The sequence below is a fragment of the Engraulis encrasicolus genome, chromosome 24 (genome assembly GCF_034702125.1).
Source record: "Engraulis encrasicolus isolate BLACKSEA-1 chromosome 24, IST_EnEncr_1.0, whole genome shotgun sequence".
NCBI lineage: Eukaryota > Metazoa > Chordata > Actinopteri > Clupeiformes > Engraulidae > Engraulis > Engraulis encrasicolus.
This window is the reverse complement of record NC_085880.1, coordinates 12816147-12824914: the sequence shown is the minus strand read 5'-3', so window position 1 is coordinate 12824914 and position 8768 is coordinate 12816147. Positions and strand designations below refer to the sequence as shown.

At 43.4% G+C, this 8768-nt stretch overlaps 1 protein-coding gene across 1 annotated transcript in view; it reads left to right on the top strand.

Moving 5' to 3' along the window:
- The first annotated feature begins 5263 nt into the window (after window positions 1-5263).
- Window positions 5264-8768, top strand: part of sgms1a (sphingomyelin synthase 1a) — a 44039-nt gene continuing 40534 nt past the window's right edge. The window contains exon 1 of the mRNA XM_063191627.1: window positions 5264-5550. The gene's annotated coding sequence lies outside the window, so the exon portion shown is untranslated. The remainder of the gene's footprint in view (window positions 5551-8768) is intronic.

Sequence of the window (8768 nt, the reverse complement as noted above, 5' to 3'; positions counted from 1 at the left end):
GCTGGCTGGTAAACATTTCCAGCTGAAAACACAAATATTTGCCATGGGGACAACCGCAGTGTATTCCAGGGTTTGGAAAGACTCTCATGGGTAGATCTCACACAAAAATGCAACAGTCAACTAAATTAACCAGCTGACCTCAACTACCTTGTTGATGAACTAATTAGTTAAATTATCTGTGTTCACCTTTAGTTGTTATCAAAATGTTAGTACATTGTTATTATTATTACTCTTATTAGTCTTATTATTATTATTATTATTATTATTATTATTATTATTATTATTATTATTGCTGTTGTTGTTATTATAGGCACAAGCGATAAGGGATGCTTGTTCATATGCAGAGCAGTAGACCTATGTCATATTAGCCTATATATCACGTTATATAATATTTTATGATGGTGTGTCATGCTTTCCCTCATTCATATTTCTCATATGACTTTTGAAGGCCACTTCACACCGCTTTACCTGTTCTCAAAACATCAACCAGTAGTTATACCATAAATCATAGCCTATATTTTAAAATTGTCTCATGGGTGTATAACATTTGCGAATAGGCCTGTGTGAACGTAGCTGTTTCAGAGAGCTGGTTCCACAACGACAGGGTTAGGTGTTATGATGGCCAATGTCAGATGCATATTATATTACATTGTTATCAGAGACTATAGACATCAGTATTTGTAAGTCAAGTCAAGTCAAGTCAGCTTTTATTGTCACTTTCTTCATATGCACAGACATACAAAGAAAATGAAATTGCGTTTTCTCTCTATACCATGTCAGGACATAGACATATACAAGACTGACATTTTACAGACTGACATAAAGTGCAAGACAGGACAGGTAACATTGATGGACTGGTAACAATAAGTGGTCAGTAATAAAAACAGTACAAGAACATTTAACATTCAACATTTAACATTTAACATTGAACATGAAGATAAGATAAATATAGAATATAGACATTACAATAATAGAAATAACTGTGACAGTAGCAATAGAGAGTGACAGTATAATACAATAGTTATACAAGTAGTGGATGGGGTAGCAGCATGTAGCGGCACGTTATATTGTCTTATTTTCCAGGACTGAGGTAGTGCAGGTAAGGTGCAGTCCATGGTGCAGTGTGTGTGTGTGTGTGTGTGTGTGTGTGTGTGTGTGTGTGTGTGTGTGTGTGTGTGTGTGTGTGTGTGTGTGTGTGTGCGCATGTGGTATGTGTGGTATGTGCGCGCACGCGAGCGTGTGTGTGTGTGTGTGTGTGTGCGCGTGTGTGTGTGTATGTGTGTGTGTGTGTGTGTGTGTGTGTGTGTGTGTGTGTGTGTGTGTGTGTGTTCTTGTGGGGTAGTGCAGGTTGAGTTCAATCCAATAGTGGAATACAAAGAAAGTCGGGGCTGTGCTGTACTACACACGGTGCTGCAGTCCACCATGGTCCATTGTAGCCCAGTGGTCAAGTAGCAGTGTTTAGCAGCACATCAGCATTTAGCAGCATTTGAAGAGTTCAGATGCAAACCCCCCTAAGTGCCTTTTCAGAAAATAATCTTAATTCATTTTTATTTAATACAAAGCTATCAAAATTGCATATTCTTTTATTTTGTTTATGTAATATAACTATTTATATGTATTATCAAGTATATGAATGTAAACCAACCCAACAACGGGGTTCTCTAAAAATATAGAAGTGCAGGTCTTCAGAAATGGAGTCTGGAGGTTTTGCATTTGAACTCTTCATTTAGCAAGTAGTGTGCCTTGTATGCCTACATCCAGTAGCTCTACATGATACTTTGTATACCCCTATGTTATGGAACCAGATCTCAGAAAAAGTGATGTTCACATACAAATGTTTTACACACATGAGACTGATATACCTCATTGGTTTTTATCAGAGAGTACATTGATTGTTATAGTTCTCACATGGCTACGTGTGAAACCTACGGTAGGTTTCGCATTTGTGATGGATTCTGATGGAGTTATCACAGGGCTTGTGGTTGCACTTTGACTGTCATGCCAATGTAGCAGTCACAGGCCTTGTGTAGGCCTGCGCTTGAGGTCGAGTGGGCAAACTCTCCTTGCCTTTACTACAAAATGGAGTAAGAAGTGGGAAGCCCTTTGCATGAGGCCATCGACAGGGCCGGTTTTTAGCATAGGCCGGCTAGCCGGTCGCCTAGAGCGCCATGTGAAGAAGGGGCGCCGAAATGGCGCTCTCCTATGCGTAATTTTGCGATATGAAGTTTTTTTTATGAAGTCGCAATCAACAAAGAGTGGCGAAAGCGCTCCTCACGGCAAAGCGCCCCTCAGCCAATAGTAATATCGCTTCCAACTGTCTCTGGGAAGTCTGTGAACCAATAAACAGACAGTTCTGAGAAAGGGGGCGGGACGAGTGACAGCCTGCGCTCTATTTTGAATTTGGAGACTCACTCCAGAGACAGAGAGGGCAAGCGCAAACAATAGTGCTGCTCTGCTGGATGGAGATTATTATGTTCTCATTAAACCACTCATTGCATGATGCAGGAGTTTCAGAGGGTGTTTTGGAACTATGTGATTTAATCAGCAACCGTTTGTGATTATGGAAAGCCTAATAGTTATGAGGTTACTATTTGGAATTAGAGAGAAAAAGAGCTTTGTTTTTGATCAGAGAAATCGCTAGTTAGCATGCTAACATTAGCCAAGTATGCCAAGCAATGAAATCCAGTAAAGTAGCTGTTAGTAGCCTACTCACTACTCACTAACACCCACCTGATATCATAATAGGCCTACTTGCTTAGGTTGACAAGCAATGTAAAGTGAGACTGGTGCAATGTTAAAAACAATTTTAGCTGCCATATCTCCTTCCATCCACATGAATTACCTGCTTGTTGTAAGCTTAAAAAAACATTAATTTCCAGACCAGAATGACATAGCCTACATTAATCATGTAACAGAACCATGCACAGCAGACAAGTGAGGCTATTTACTATATTTTGTATATTATGAAATTCAATAGCGTGACAGCTCTTCTCCCTTTCTCTCACCCTGTCCCTCCAGTTCAAACACATAGATAGCCCCCTTCTCATTCTCCTACTCACAAATGCACCACTATTTCCAGTCCAGAAATGAAATTGGTTTGGAAGACAGCACAAATGTGTGGCTTATTAAAATTGTTATGCTGCCATGCTTTGTGATGCTGTAGGTAGTGTAGATCAATGCAGACCTCCTTGGTAGGCTTATTGTCTACACATGCATTTTACATGCAAATGTAGGCCTACTGTATCACTCTCCTGGCATTTCAATTTCACGTTACAATTCAAACACATTGATAACCTCCATCTCATCTGGGGTTGGGGGCCCCACCACCATCACATCCAACATACCACACAGTGAAGCTACTTTCATGCGACTCAATCTGATGTGTTGGTCGCCTGTCAAAAAGAACCACAAATCCATTTGATGAAAAATGGTTATTGTTCTTGATGCTATTTAGTTAAGCTTACTACGGATATTACTCTTGTGATCTGTAAGGTATAAGAAGGGTGGGGGGGTGGGTGTGGTGGGTGGGTGGGGGGGGGGGGTGGGGGGGCGCCAGAACTCAAACTCGCCTAGGACACCAAATAAGNCAGAACCGGCCCTGGCCATCGAAGACACTTGCTGTGTGAGCCATGCGAGGGACCCCAGGATAGGTAGGTAACCTCGCGTGCAAGGTAATATGGGATGTTCTGGATAAGAGCCGCTTCTGGGACAGCCGTTGCCTAGTGGTTAAGGAGATGAGCTTTACGTAGATCAGAGGGTGCAGGTTCGAATCTCACCTTTCCACTCCCTATTGTTATTACTGTTAAGACACAGCATTATACATTTGCTGTTACCAGAATGGCAATGACCAAGTCGTAGTGCATTACTAAAGGCCCTGTGTTATATCACAGTAGTGTAGTACTATCGTAGTTAACTTTTCAATGTCTATTACGGCGTGCATTAAGGGGCTACGGTCTGCTTCCAGAAGGGGAAGGCAACATGATGGAGTGACCACCGCTACTAGGCTCTACTACACTACACTACATTATACTACAGTGCTTTACTACCCCTCCTGACCCTGGTGACATTGGGGATGGGATATTGCGTCTGGGGATAATGTCTGACCCCTCGTGCACCGATGGTATTAAGGAGAGGATAACGTGTGGGGTTAACACCTGCCCACTCTGGTGACATTAGGGAGGGGAAGGATAACAAGGGGTCTCTTGTGGTATATTGCTATACAGGGGCGTAGGGGTAAATTGTGGATCCTATGCAGGGACACCGACAAGTGGGGACAAAGAGGTCAGTTGTCCTCATTACATTGAATGCATTGGGTGTGTGTGTGTGGGGGGGCATATACTGTATCTACATAAATCAGACACTGTGTAGGCCCCCTATATACATGTGACTCAGTCACACTTTAACCCCCTGAACGACAACCCTGCTCCAATAACTGTGGACGTGGATGTGCTCTGACTGTCACATCAATTACCGGTAGTCTGCTTCAGAGCTCCGATTTGGCACCTGAGGTTCCATTACCTATACGGGCATACTCTAACCCTCTCCAATGCATAGATGCAACTAATACTATTGTACTACAATATGGAATGGATGTGTTTAAAGGCATTGTTATTTGTTTAAAATGCATAGTTACAGTATTTGTGAATATAGTATGAATGCAGTTTAAGTGTATGATTATTTGTTAGGTTAACATCAAACCATTTTATAGCCTTCAGTGTGTCAAAAAGAATAGTGAGGCATATCGATCTGATAGCATCTTGATATCCATTCAGTTGGGCACTTTTGATCTTTTGTGCATCATATAAGCTGTTTGGCGTGTCCACTCTACATTACACTAATGATCTGACATTTTTTTTATTTTTTATTTTTTTATCTCAAACGCCTTACAGATTTGTTTAGGTAGAGAATGTTATTATTTAACTGCTATTTATTTTTCATTCAGGCCTACAGTATTTGCTATTGTAGATAATTTATTTGGAAATTAAGAATCTTGCAATCTTCATAATTATGATTGGGCAGCTGAATGCAATTGGAGAGATCTGCCCTATAATGAATGACCAAAAAGATCATCACAGTGAGTGACAGCAGTCTAACGGCTAGTGCAATTTAAAACAAAACGCTCTATTGAATAGGATAAAAATATATTTTCCCGTGTACACTGCTGGTTGGACTGTTTGGATTGTGTGTTGGACAGGACTGCGTAATACATCGCCATGGATTATGGGTAAAAAAGTGACTCCCTCCCTCCCTCCTTGAGCTCTCTGACAACATTTCAGTAGCCTACGTGAAGCTAACAGGCGTAGAGAAGTGTTGTGTCCTGTGTGGAAGACAAAGTAGCGGCTACGCACTCTTCGGTTGTCAATTGGAAGGTGATCGCGAATGACGCGTCACGAAAACGGCTTCGTTCTCATCGCAGATTTCCATGGGCAGACAAGAGAGAAGCGCTTATATTGAAATACTTGGTTACGTTTTGTCTACTATTTATACGCCACATTCCAGTGCTAGCCTACCCGTCTTAAGTCATCAGATGTAAGGTTGTAACGTTATGCGGTAAGTGAAAAACCAAACGCCAACACGCAAACACGACTATCAAACACACCTTGTATTGGACTGTGCTCACTAACAATAAGATATCTGTGCTGTATTGTATTGCTTACTAATTAACCAACCTTTGCACTGTAACTGTAAGGTTAATCCATAGCCTACTTAACGCAACTATCCAGCAAGCGGAGTAGCCTACAGCGACGTCATTGTTAGGAAAACAACAGAGGGACTGGATATTTAGACAAACAGTCTTGCTTAGACTAACATTGGGCTTCTGAAAAACAACCAGACTGTTACGCAAAGTTGTTTATCCAGGTATACCACTAAACACAGGTAAGTTGGATACACTGGTGTTTTTTCCTGGTAGTTGACAAGATTTCCCGAGGTGTGTTGACAGCTTTCAACTTCTGAGCGTGCTGACGTTACATTGTATCTGAAGTGGATGTTTGCGCGGCAAGGACAGCTGAAGAGTTCGGTGATAAAATGTTACAGTGTATGGTTGGCTGGTCATTTCCCACGGTGGAATCATGTATGTATGTTCAGGATACCTTACCTCACAGTGCGCACAGTATTTGTGTTTATCAGTATGCGCACGGATCTGGCAGGCAGCCCTCGACACAAAAACAGACTGAAATGGTTGACCTAATGGTTGGTGTAATATTGCACTTGGCACGTAATAAACATATTTGACGGTAGACGACAACGGCCAACGTGCATGGGCATCTCGTCGTCAGGTCTTCCAAAGTAATAACATAGCAATAAGGCACCTAGGCCCACACCGTCACAGGTGCTTTGTGTGTGGACTACAACGTACGTATTTGCATGTAAAACTGTAGCCTACTTACATTTTCCTAAAGTAAACACCTCTTCATGGTTTTATTTTTTCATTCAGTGACTCAGGTAACATGTGAAGCAGGTGATGTGTTGCCATAAGACTCTCTCTCTCTCTCTCTCTCTCTCTCTCTCTCTCTCTCTCTCTCTCTCTCTCTCTCTCTCTCTCTCTCTCTCTCACTGAGACACACAAACAATACATTCACAACCCATTTCTTTTGTGTTGACTGGGGTAATGTGATGACCATTCTTCATAATGTGAGAATGAAAAGAATAGAGAAAGAGTTTACCGTCGAACCTGATTCTCCTTTGAGCTCACTTTAATAATAGGGGGCTAAATGGACCTGTGCCACTAGAAAAAAGCAAATGATATACCTTGTCTGAAAAAGAAAAGATAGAACTGTGGCTGGAGAAGAAAGGATAGCCCTCTGCTTGGATCTCCTCTCTGCCGGCCCCATAGGAGGGCTAGTCAAGAGCACAAAGGTTGAACTCTGAGCGTGTGTGTGTGTGTGTGTGAGACAGAGAGCGCATTTGGTGTGTGTATCTTTGTGTGTGTTGCGGGGGGGCTGCCTGGTCAGGAGGAGAGGAAAGGAGGAGTGAGGAAGGGAAAGACGTAGGAGAAAGCTTGGCCTGAAACAACAGTGTAGTATTTTTTTCTCTCTCAATAGCCAAGGACGGCGGATGTCCAGTCGGAGAGAGAGGGCGCGTTGAGAGAGAGAGAGAGCGCGCGCGCTCTGTGTGTGTGTGTGTGTGTGTGTGTGTGTGTGTGTGTGTGTGTGTGTGTGTGTGTGTGTGTGTGTGTGTGTGTGTGTGTGTGAGTGCGTGTGTGTGTGTGTGTGTGTGTGTGTGTGTGTGTGAGTGAGTGTGTGAGTGAGTGTGTGAGTGAGTGTGTGAGTGAGTGTGTGAGTGAGTGTGTGAGTGAGTGTGTGAGTGAGTGTGTGAGTGAGTGAGTGTGTGAGTGAGTGTGTGAGTGAGTGTGTGAGTGAGTGAGTGTGTGAGTGAGTGTGTGAGTGAGTGTGTGAGTGAGTGTGTGAGTGAGTGAGTGAGTGAGTGAGTGAGTGAGTGAGTGAGTGAGTGAGTGAGTGAGTGAGTGAGTGAGTGAGTGAGTGAGTGAGTGAGTGAGTGAGTGAGAGAGAGAGCGTGTGTTTGTGTATTTGTGTGTGTGTGAGAGAGAGAGAGCCTGGATTTGCTGAACCCTTTGCTGATGGGGCAGAGTACTATCAATCAGTTTTACAGGCTCCTCCAGAGCTGGCCTGCTCTCGTACCACCATAGTTCAGGAAGGCCAATCCTGGGGTGTGTGTGTGTGAGAGAGAGAGAGAGAGAGAGAGAGAGAGAGAGAGAGAGAGAGAGAGACTTGTCCAGCTTGTCCAGTCGCTATGCTGTAAGAGTGAGCTTGCTTGGAAAGACAGGGCAGCCACCATGCAGAACGCAGGTGTTTCCTTTTTGGAGGGGGGTTTGCCTTATATTTGGTTCACATCACCTTCAGAGAGTCGTGTGTGTGTGTGTGTGTGTGTGTGTGTGTGTGTGTGTGTGTGTGTGTGTGTGTGTGTGTGTGTGTGTGTGTGTGTGTGTGTGTGTGTGTGTGTGTGTGTGTGTGTGTGTGTGAGGGAGGGCTATGTTGCTATCTCCAACTACAGGGGGAAAGTGGGCCACAACAAGTGAGTGAGCCGTAATGAAAACTCGCGCATTCTAAATTAGAACACGTCAAGGGAGACCATGGACACCACACCACCAGCACTGCTCTTGCTCTCAACACATATCCACTAAGTTTACACACACACACACACACACACACACACACACACACACACACACACACACACACACACACACACACACACACACACACACACACACAGACTCATTCCGAGTCTTTCTTTCTTTCTTTCTTTCTTTCTTTCTTTCTTTCTTTTTCTCTCTCTCTCTCTCTCTCTCTCTCTCTCTCTCTCTCTCTCTCTCTCCCTTTATATCACACGCACACACACACAGTCTCTCTCTCTCTCTCGTTCTTTCTTTCTTTCTTTCTTTCTCTCTCTCTCTCTCTCTCTCTTTATATCACACGCACACACACCCAGTCTCTCTCTCTCTCTCTCTCTCTCTCTCTCTCTCTCTCTCTCTGTGTCTTGCTTTCTCTTTCCTTTCCTCTACCTCTGTCCTTTTCTCTCATTCTGTCAATGGACTCTCTTTTTCTTTCATTCGGTTTCATTTTCTCTCTCTCTCTCTCTCTCTCTCTCTCTCTCTCTCTCTCTCTCTCTCTCTCTCTCTCTCTGTCCTTCCGTACCTCTGCGGTGGGGATCAAGAGGATCCTGGCTCTCCACATTGTTGCTGTCTGTCACTGTGCAAGTTTGAGCCTGAGCCTGGAGAGGAGTTTGATAAACAGGGGGAACGGTGT